The 11,587-nt window shown below is 45.1% G+C and overlaps 1 long non-coding RNA gene across 1 annotated transcript in view; it reads right to left on the bottom strand.

Moving 5' to 3' along the window:
- LOC122542111 overlaps positions 1–11,587 on the bottom strand; it is a 71,978-nt gene that overhangs the window by 7,590 nt on the left and 52,801 nt on the right. The window contains exon 2 of the long non-coding RNA XR_006309748.1: positions 10,236–10,408. This is a non-coding gene — a long non-coding RNA (uncharacterized LOC122542111). The remainder of the gene's footprint in view (positions 1–10,235; positions 10,409–11,587) is intronic.

Below are 11,587 nucleotides of genomic sequence, written 5' to 3'. Positions count from 1 at the left end.
AAGCCTATTTTGGAGAGAACATCTCTCATATATGTGTGTGATATCCTGTCAAAGGCTTTCTCTTGGTCCAGGCTGATCAGGCAGGTGTCCAACCCTTCTGTCCTGCACATAGGCGATCGTATCCCTGAGGAGCGCGAGACTCTCAGTGATCTTCCTGCCTGGCACAGCACAGGTTTGGTCAGGGTGAGTCACCGACCCTAGAGCAGACCTGACCTGGTTGGCGATTACCTTTGACAGAATTTTGTAATCCGCATTCAACAGTGAGATTGGTCTCCAATTTTTGAGTTCCTCCCTCTCCCCCTTCCGCTTGTAGACGAGGGTGATGATGCCTTTCCTCATGGATTCACTCATGGTACCTGCCCGAAGCATACTGACATACACCTCCAGCAGGTCCTGGCCAATCAAGTCCCAAAGAGCGGAATAGAGCTCGACCGGTAAGCCGTCGCTTCCGGGAGTTTTATTCTTTTCGAAGGACTTGAGGGCCTTGGTCAGCTCGTACCTTCGTCTACCCATCAAACACAACCGTGGCTCCAGGTTGTAGAGATGATCAGGGCGTGGTGAGACTCTGACCCCACTTTGAAGACATGCCGAATAGGTAGGTGTGGCTGCAAATGCTTGTTGTGTGTTTCAGGCAGTCAGATTTAGAGGGAACGGGGGTGTCCAATATGAAAGCTCCAAGATCAATAGATCTATTCTTTCTTAAACAGTTATTTATTGAAGCAACTGCCTCAGGCAACTGTCCAAAACAATAATAGGAATTAATCTTGCAGCAGCATCAATGATAAGTCAATACTTAACTTCATGCCAAATGTACACTGGCTGACCAATTAGCATCTTTTACAATAGCCTATTGAATAGATCTTTCTATAACATTCATGAATTATTCATATTGTAAGCAAATTAGCATACTACCCAATGACAGCCCCACTCACTCAACCTTTGACCGAGTCAGGTGGTGTCTTAGGGACACGTTTTGATTCATTAAAAAGAAATCACTTGCATTTATGAAGCACCTTAATGGAGCGGTGAAACTACGCAAGATGTCTTAACCCAGGAGCGTACGTCAGCTAAACATTAACACCAGGTGCACGGATGGAAGTGTTAGGAAGGGCAAAGTTCCTGAAATCCAGGAGGGTCTTGAAGGAACAGAGAGACAGTGATACAATTCCAAGGATAATAATCTGGTTTTTACAAAGGAGATCGTTTGTGTTTGTTCAATGAATCTGATTGGTGTTGGATTAGAGTCGCGAGTGTGGTGGTGGAAAAGCACAGCAGGTCAGGCAGCGTGCTCGATGAAGGGCTTTTGCCCGAAATGTCGACTCTCCTGCTCCTCAGATGCTGCCTGATCTGCTGTGCTTTTCCAGCACCACTCTCTTGACTCTATTCTCCAGCATCTGCAGTCCTCACTTTCGCCTTGGTGTCTGATTAGCCAATCCAGAAAATCATGCACAGCCCACTCTTCTGACGGGCTGGGGAGATACAGGGAACTGGGAGAGTTCAGTTTGATGAATGAGCTAAATCCAACCTGGGAGAACTTGAAACTTCAGTGACCAATGTTGAGAGCCCACCATTAGGCAACAGCCAAGAACAATGTTTTGGGAGCAAAGCCGAAAGGTAGATAATTATCCAAATGGTAATAGGTTGGGGAAGGGGAAGATACAATGAGGTGTGGGTGTCCTTGTACACCAGTCACTGAGAGTCAGCATTGCAGGAGCAGCAGGTGGCGAAGAAAGCAAATGGAATGTTGGCTTCATAGCGAGAGGATCCGAGTACAGGAGCAACTCAAACTGCACTGTGCTGCAACTGTACAGGACATTAGGGAGACCCCTCCTGGAGTATTGTGTGCAGATTTGGTCTCCTTATTTGAGGAAGGATGTCCTGGAGATGGAGGGAGTGTGGTGAAGGTTTACCGGACTGTTTCCAGGGATGGCAGGACTGATGTATGAGGAGACACTGGATGAGTTAGAGCTATACTCACTGGCATTTAGAGGAATGAGAGGGATCTCGCATACACCTCTAACAGGACTAGACAGGCTAAACACAGGATGGATGTTCCTGATGACTGGGGAGTCCAGAATCAAGGGGTCACAGTCTAAGGATTTGGGTTAGGATTGAGATGGGGAGAAATGTCTTCCCCGGAGAGTGGGGAGCCTGTGGAATTCTCTGCCACGGAAAGCGGTTGAGGCCAAAACATTGAATGTTTTCGCGAAGGAGTTAGATACAGTTCTTAGGGCTAAAGGGATCAGAGGGAGGAAGTGGGACTGAGTTAGATGGTCAGCCGTGATCTGATTGGACAGTGGAATAGGCTCCAAGAGTCTAATGGTCTACTCCTGCTGCTAATTTCTATGTTTCTAACCCTGTGCTGATATCCCTACTCCATTCTCCTCCATGAAGCTGCTGTAAATCAATAAGCACCCCGCTCCCCCCCCCCACCCAGTTGTCCAAATCTCCATGGACCACCTCACCGATTGAGCTGATACATGTTTCTTTATGAAATACCATTTATGTTTGGATCAGTAAAGTGGAAAACATTATCACTGTGACCTTTAAGAATCTGACGGGCTCCCACGAATGTTGAGTCAGTTCAAAATCATGAGGTCCTTTTATTTTCTGCGAATATCCAATTAACTGGCGTGGAGAAACCTGGAGGCAAAGGAATTGGGCCAAATGAATGGGAGCCTTGTTGTCAGCAGATCAGGGAAACTGGATGAAAGCAGAAGAGATATATGAGTTCATTTCTGATTTGATTTAAGTTGCAGCTTGTCTGTGATGTACCATGGGAGAGCTGGTTCTGCCGGGGCTGAGCTGCAGTTCCCTCATGTTCCGTTAGTGCCTGTGAGCTCCAAGTTGTCCTTCACCAAAATTAGCTGCAAGATTTATTTCTGACATAAACAGGGGTGCTGCTCCCTCTCAACGTTTGAGGGATGGATGCTGCTGTTATTTACTTGGGGCAAACACAAGCATAGGAGTAGGATGAGACCATTGAGCCCCTTGATCACTTTAATCCTGCCTGATCTGTGTCATTACTGTATCTACTTCATTCCAGAACTCCTTAAAGCCCTTGGCCAAAAAATATCTGAAAATACAATAAAAACAAAAACTGCAGCAGCTGGAAATGAAAAGAGAAAGTGCCGGAGAAACTCAGCAGGTCTGGTAGAGAGAGAGAAACAGAGTTAATATTTCACATTGTTAGGTGGGAAAGTGGAGAGGAGGTCAATGGCCTAGCGGTATTGTCACTAGATTGTTAATTTAGAGACCCACATGATGTTCTGGGGACCCAGGTTCAAATCCTACCACAGCAGAAGGTGGAATTTGAATTCAATAAATATCTAGAATTAAGACTCTAATGATGACCATGAATCTATTGTCGATTGTCAGAAAAGCCCATCTGGGTCACTAATGTCCTTTAGGGAAGGAAACTGCCAGCCTCACCTGGTCTGACTGACATGTAACTCCAGATCCACTGCAATGGGGTTGAACTTAACTGCCCTCTGGGTAACTAGGGATGGGCAATAAATGCTGCCTCACCAGTGATGCCCGCATCCTGTGAATGAATGAATGAAATCCAATATGACTCATCATCTGAACGTCTTCAGTCTTGTCTTCAGTTCTGAAGAAGAGTCATACCAGACTTGAAATGTTAACTCTGTTTCTCTCTCCACAGACCTGCCAAGTTTCTCCAGCACCTTCCATTTTTATTAGACAACCAGCAATCTTAGTTTGGACCTTCAACAGTTTGTTTTGGAGCTACCAGGATTGTACCACACCTTGTGCGAACTGTATTTAAGGGAATTTAACAGTTGTCTGTTTGTCTCGGTGCAATGTTCCTGTCATCATCCACATATCTTCACATTTCTCTTTGAAGTTATCAAAAATAACATTGCTACTCAGTAAAGGAGGGAGAGAAAAAACAAGGAACTACCAAACTGACATCAGTCATTAGAAAAATACTGGTATTTATTACTAAGCCAATCTTACAATGCACTTAATCAGTTTAGCTCAGTTGGCTGGATTGTTGGTTTACAGAGCAGTGTGATGCCAACTGTGTGGGTTCAATTCCCATCACCAGTTTGAGGTTACCATGAATGACTTTCCTTCTCAAGCACTTCCCTCACCTGAGGTCTGGTGGCCCTCAGGTTAAATCACCACCAGTCACCCCTTTCTAATGAGAGAGAGCGAGCAGCCCCTCTGGTCTGGTAAGACTATGGCAATACAATAACCAGTGCACTTGGAAAATCATAGTCTATTTGATCAAAATGGTTTATGAAAGCTAAACAGCATTTGACAAGTGTGTTACAAATCTTTGAGGATAAAGTAAGTAGGGTAGATAATGGGAAATCAGTTGATGTAGTGTGCTTGGTATTTCCCAAAGACATTTACTCAGATCCCATGCCTAAAGCTAATACAACAGGATCAAGGCTCAGGATAGCAATCTGTAAATAGTGGTGTGTCACAGCCGTCAGTGCTGGGGTTATAATTATTTACAATATGGATTAATGACTTAGATGAGGAAAATGAATGTGCTGTAGTCAAGCTTTCAAATGACACAAAAATAATAAGGAAGATAAGTGATGAGGATGACACAGACGGGTTGGGTGACTGGGCAAAAACTCAACAGCTGGGCTCTGATGTGGAAGGATGTAGCAGGAAGAATATTGTTTAATGGAGAGGGCCTGTAGAAAGCAATAGCACAGAAGGATTTGAAGGTCCTCATGTATAAATTATAAAATGCTTGCATTCAAGTTTTTTATTTATTCATTTTGTGGGACATGGGCATCACTGGCTGGGCTCAGCATTTATTGCCCATCGCTAGTTGCCCCTTGAGAAGGTGGGGGTGAGCTGCCTTCTTGAACCGCTGCAGTCCATGTGCTGTGGGTAGACCCACAATGCCCTTAGGGAAGGTCTTCCAAGACTTTGACCCAGTGACAGTGAAGGAACAGCGATACATTTCCAAGTCAGGATGGTGAGTGGCTCGGAGGGGAACTTGCAGGGGGTGGTGTTCCCATGGAATTGCTGCCCTTGTCCTTCCAGATGGAAGTGGTCATGGGTTTGGAAGGTGCTGTCTGAGGATCTTTGGTGAGTTTCTGCAGAGCATCTTGTAGATGGTACACACTGCTGCTACTGAGCGTCGGTGGTGGAGGGAGTGGATGTTTGTGGATGTGGTGCCAATCAAGCGAACTGCTTTGTCCTGGATGGTGTTGAGCTTCTTGAGTTCAGTAGGTAGTAAGGAAGGCAAATGGAATATTGACCTTTATTTCGAAGGGATCAGAGTATAAACACAGGGAAGTTTGCTTAAACTATTCAAAACACATTTGGAATACCATGAAGAGTTTTGGTTACATTATCTCAGGAAATAAAGTCCAGAGATTGTTCACTTGGTTGATCTTGGGTATAGAGGCATTTTCTTATGAGGAGACATAGAGTAGATTGGGCCTGTACTCACTGGAGTATAGAATAATGAAAGGGGACCTCACTGAAATGTGTATGATTCTTACAGGACTTGTCAAGGTGGATGTGTAGAGGGTAGTTACTCTGAGAGGCATAATCATAGAATAAAGGGTCACCTATTTAAGACAGATATAAGGACACATTTGTTCTCTCAAGGCTATTGAAGCTGTAGAATTTTTTTTACCACAAAGAGCTATAGGGGCTGGGAATTAAGTATATTCAAAATTGAGATAAACTGATTTTAATCAGGAAGGAGAATCAAGGATGAAAGAGTGAAAAGGCAGGAAAATGAAGTCAAGGGTTTAGAGAAACCGAACAATCTATAGATGCTGTAAATCAGAAACAAAAACAGAAATTGCCGGAAAAGCTCCACAGGTCTGGCAGCAAAAGTGGAGAGAAATCAAGGATAACATTTCAGGTTGAGTGACCCTTTCTCAGAATGGGCAATAAAAACTGGTCTAGCCAGTGATGCCCTCATCCTGTGAATGAATGAATGAAATCCAATATGACTCATCATCTGAATGTCTTCAGTCTTATCTTCAGTTCTGAAGAAGAGTCATACCAGACTTGAAATGTTAACTCTGTTTCTCTCTCCACAGATTCTGGATTAGTGGTGCTGGAAGAGCACAGCAATTCAGACAGCATCCAACGAGCAGCAAAATCGACGTTTCGGGCAAAAGCCCTTCATCAGGAATAAAGGCAGAGAGCCTGAAGGGTGGAGAGACAAGCTAGAGGAGGGTGGGGGTGGGGAGAGAGTGGCATAGAGTACAATAGGTCAGTGGGGAAGGAGATGAAGGTGATAGGTCAGGGAGGAGAGGGTGGAGTGGATAGGTAGGGAACATCTCCGAGACACCCGCACCAATCAACCAAATCGCCCAGTGGCTCAACATTTCAACTCCCCCTCCCACTCTGCCGAGGATATGGAGGTGCTGGGCCTCCTCCACCGCCGCTCCCTCACCACCAGACGCCTGGAGGAAGAACGCCTCATCTTCCGCCTCGGAACACTTCAACCCAGGGCATCAATGTGGATTTCAACAGCTTCTTCATTTCCCCTTCCCCCACCTCATCCCAGCCTCTAACCTCCAGCAACTCGATCTGTTTGGAGGCGGAGAGGGGTGGGGAGGGAAATATATCCCTGGTGGTGGGGTCTGTTTGGAGGCGGAGAGGGGTGGGGAGGGAAATATATCCCTGGTGGTGGGGTCTGTTTGGAGGTGGCGGAAATGTCGGCGGATGATTTGGTTTATGCGGAGGTTTGTAGGGTGGAAGGTGAGCACCAGAGGCGTTCTGTACTTGTTACGGTTGGAGGGGTGGGGCTACCAGGATTGTACCACACCTTGTGCAAACTGTATTTAAGGGAATTTAACAATTGTCTGTTTGTCTCGGTGCAATGTTCCTGTCATCATCCACATATCTTCACATTTCTCTTTGAAGTTATCAAAAATAACATTGCTACTCAGTAAAGGAGGGAGAGAAAAAACAAGGAACTACCAAACTGACATCAGTCATTAGAAAAATACTGGATTGATGCCTGGAATGAGAGGCTTGCCTGATGATGAGAGTCTAATCAAACTGGACTCATACTCTCTGGAGTCGAGAGTGTGGTGCTGGAAAAGCACAGCAGGTCAGGCAGCATCCGAGGAGCAGAAGAATTGACGTTTTGGGCATAAGCCCTTCATCAGGTATGAGGCTTTTGCCTGAAGCATCAATTCTCCTGCTCCTCGGATGCTGCTTGACCTGCTGTGCTTTTCCAGTGCCACACTCTCGACTAATCTCCAGCATCTTCAGTCCTCACTTTCTCATACACTCAGGAGTTGAGATGAATGAGAGATGACTTCATTGGGATTATTCTGAATGGAGACTTGACCATCATTGACACTGAGAGGACATTTTTACCTGGCAAAATACTACAAGATGCTGGGAAATTGAAACTAAAAACAGGAAACTGTGAACGACTCAGCAGCTCAGACTGTATCAATGGAAAGGGAAACAATGTTAGTGCTCTGGGGATGTGACAGCATAGTGACAATGCCAGTCAGCTAATAATCCATGAAGCCCAGGTTAATGTTCGAGGACATGGGCTCGAACCTTGCTACAGTAGGTAGTACAATTTGAATTGAATAAAATCTGAAATGGAAGCTTGTCTAATGGTCACCATGCAACCATTGCTGATTATTGTAAAAACCCATCTGGGCCATGAATGTCCTTTCGGGAGAGAAATCTGCCCATCCTTATCCAAACTGACCTACATGTGACTCCAGACCCACAGCAATGAGAATGACTTAAGTGCCCTCTGGAATGCTCTAGGAGTCAAACCAGCCCAAGGCCAATTAGGGGTAGCAATAATGTCCATGTTCCATAAAAGAATAGAGAGATCAATGGCCTTCCATCAGAAATAATGAGCATCAGAAGTAGAAGAGACTTTGAGAAAGTGTGGAGGGAGGGGAGGGCTGAAGTGAATGAGCTTTATTGTCACATGTACTCATGCGAGTACGGTGAACAGTTTACAAGTCGCCACTTATGACACCATCTTAGGTACAGAGTACCCAGGTGCAGATTCTTCAGTACTAGTTCTCAGGAAGAAAAAATTAGAAAATGAAGAAATAACAAGTCCAGCGTTGCAGATTGTGGGACTAAATTAGAAAATGGAGAAATAAAAAGTTCAGAACAACAGTCTTTCTGACCCAGCCCACTCAGGCAGCCAGCCTCCAGTCTACACCCACCTTAACTTTGGATCACTCTGGAATCACCTCAACATCAAAGTCAACACTGAGGCCACACTGAGACAAAACACTGTCTGGGTGCACTGAAAGACCACCATGCTAGGCCGAGCCACCGCCACGGGCCACTGAAAGAGCACTGTGCCAGGCCGAGAGACTGCCACACCAGGCCGAAGGACAAAAAGAAGGGTCTCTGATAAGGATGAAGGCAAGATCGAATAACAGAAGAGGGATGTAACAGGATGCGTCCACACCAAGTGTTGAGTGCAGGGAAAAGTTGTGGGTGAAGATAGAGTTTGCAAACTACAGTGCTTGCTGACTGAAGCCTCTCTCACTGAAGATGGATTGAGAGAGGAAGCACTGAATATAAAATGAACGTGGCATTGAGTTAAACACAATGTTTGAGCATGATGTATGATTTTAATACATTTTACCGATGACAAGATCCCAAATATTGATTCGCAAACTTTCGCAACTCGCAATTACTGTGCTTCCCTTCATGTTTTAACTGGTCATTGAGCTCTTCAAGATGCAGATTATCCATAAATTTATTTCACTTGGTCCTACCCCTCAATTATCACCTTATTTGCAATCCTTTGTCAACCCTTGATGTCAACAACAAAACAACGGTATCAGTAAGACCTTAAACATTGAAACAAGGCACGAGTGGGGCTGTTCCACTGGAGTTGGAACCAGGGAGCAATCAACAAATTATCAAATTCAAACACCAGTATTTTCCTGATGGTCTGAACTAGCCACAGTTGAGGCAACTTATCTTGAAAAAGATTAATAACAAGCTTCATGTTACTGTGATTTGTGGAGTTTGGAGCCAATTCTTGTTACAAACATCACCTTTTGGTCAAAGAATCCCTACAGTGTGATAGCAGGGCAATTGGCCCATTGAATCAAGACTGACCCTCTGAACAGCATCCCACCCAGACCCACCCCATCCCTGTAATCCAGTATTTCCCGTGGCTAACCCACCTAGCCTGCACACTATGGGCATTTTCCCATGACCAATCCACCCTAACCTGCACATCTTTGTGACTGTGGGAGGAAACCCACACAGACACAGGCAGAATGTGTAAACTCCACACAGAAAGTCACCTGAGGGTGGAATCAATCCCAGCTCTCTGGTACTGTGAGGCAGCAGTGCTAACCACTGAGCCACTGTGCCACCCCAGTCTTCAAGCTGGATTAGGGAGGAGAGAGAAAGCTAGAAAGACAGAAAGTTTGTTGCACAGAAGGATGCCATTCAGCCCAACATCTTGTGGAGGTCTTAATTGAATTTACTGTAACAGAGAAAGGAGGAGTTGGCATTTAGATAGCACCTTTCCTGTCCTCAGGATGTCCCAAAGTCCACTGACCATAGCCAGTTACGGACTTTCTGAAGCGTAATCATAACTTTGATAATGTTGGCAGCTAATCTGCGCACCGCAATATTCCACTGGTTAATAAAACAAAGAACCATGGATGCTGGAAACTCAGCAGGTCTGGCAGTATCATGGAGAGAAAGCAGAGTTAATGTCCAGTGACTGCTCTGAAGAATGGTCCCTGGACTTGAACCATTAACTGTATTTAGAAGAAACTTAGGACTGCAGATACTGGAGAGTCAGGATTGATAAAGTGTGGTGCTGGAAAAGCACAGCAACTCAGGTAGCATCCAAGGAGCAGGAGAGTCGACTGAGAGAGGGCCTGAAGAAGGGTTATGCCTGAAACATCGACTGTCCTGCTCCTCGGATGCTGCCTGACCCGTTGTGCTATTTCCTATGCCACACTTTATCAACCCATTAGTTATGTTTCCCTCAGCACAGTTGCCAACACACCTGTTGAGTTTCTCCAGCAATTTCTGTTGTTGTCCCACTGGTTAATGACTGGTTACCCTGCTGGAAGTGGCATTTGCCAAGGGATTAATAGAGGCACAGGGGCCTGGTGAGAACTCTCTCAAAATAGCAGCTGTGTGATCCTCCATCTCTGCTGGGGATGGACCTCAGTCTAACACCTGAATTGAAAGACCCCATCCCCCACAATGCGGCACTCCCTCGGTACCAGAGTGCAAGTTAAACCCACCGTGGACTCCCTTAATGTCAGACACTGAATGTCCGTAGGTACTGTTCAGTGTGTGTCAGTATGCAGTCTCCTGGACTCAGTGATGTTGGTGATAGTTTTCTTGGTGTTGGTGGTCGCTGATGCTTCATTGGTTACATTTGCAGCTCTTTCGCAGTTCAATACTCTGGGATCATCTGTAGAGACAGAACATTAAGTTCATGGGAATTATATAATGATTATGTTGGTTGCATAATCCATTAGAATTTTTTGTAACATACCAGCAAGAAAAGATAATCTTACACATTGTAACACCACCAGAACTGTGTATGTGTATGGGGAAGCTGTTATTTTATACTCTGTTTCCCGAACAGTGTGCACTTAGATTTGATTACATTTGTATACTTAATGACTGCTACTGGAATCAATGTTAAACTCTACAAGCTCCTAGGTATGGGGCTCTCTGTGTGTCTCCAACACAATGCTTTCCAAACCTCTTCCCAATGTGATACCAGTTCAATACCTCAGATTTATCTGACTTCAGAATGGGGACAAGGATATCAATCGTTCTGTGTCTGAGGGGAAGCAGTTGGGGGCTGGGCAGGGAGATTGAAAAAATAAGTAAGCCACCTATCTCTTTACAAGCACCAGGTAGGCACCGGAGAGCTGGCAACTCAGCTGTGCCCACAAATGAACAATTGAAGGGCATTTGCAACTGTCAACATACAGACTAAGTTCCCACTTTTTCTACTGTGGAACTCGCTCGACCAGAATTCCAAAAGGTTTCCCTCCCATTGGGTATGATAACTCATCATTTAAGAACCAAACCTCTGCTGTCAGAGGGTCTCACATTCAAAGACCCCCATTTCATAACTGAATTGAATTGGATTGAATTAACCTTATTGTCACATGTACTCAGATGAGTACAATGAAAGTTTGTAAGACACCACTGACAGTGCCAATTTAGGTACAAAAGTACCTCAGTACAATCCTTAGTTACAGAACAGAAAAATGAAGAAAAAAAAAGTTACATTACAGGAAGGAAGTTGTGAAACTTAGAGTCATAGAGTCATAGAGATATACAGCACGGAAACAGACCCCTCGGTCCAAAACGTCCATGCCAACCAGATATCCCAACTCAATCTAGTCCCACCTGCCAGCACCCTGTCCATATCCCTCTAAACCCTTCCTATTCATATACCCATCCAAATGCCTCTTAAATGTTGCAATTGTACCAGCCTCCACCACTTTCTCTGGCAGCTCATTCCATACTCGTACCACCCTCTGTGTGAAAACGTTGCCCCTTAGGTCTCTTTTATATCTTTCCCCTCTCACCCTAAACCTATGCCCTCTAGTTCTGGACTTCCCGACCCCAG

Source organism: Chiloscyllium plagiosum, chromosome 39 (genome assembly GCF_004010195.1).
Source record: "Chiloscyllium plagiosum isolate BGI_BamShark_2017 chromosome 39, ASM401019v2, whole genome shotgun sequence".
NCBI classification, from domain to species: Eukaryota; Metazoa; Chordata; class Chondrichthyes; order Orectolobiformes; family Hemiscylliidae; genus Chiloscyllium; species Chiloscyllium plagiosum.
The sequence above is the reverse complement of the archived record's forward strand: the minus strand, read 5'-3'. Positions and strand labels throughout refer to the sequence as shown.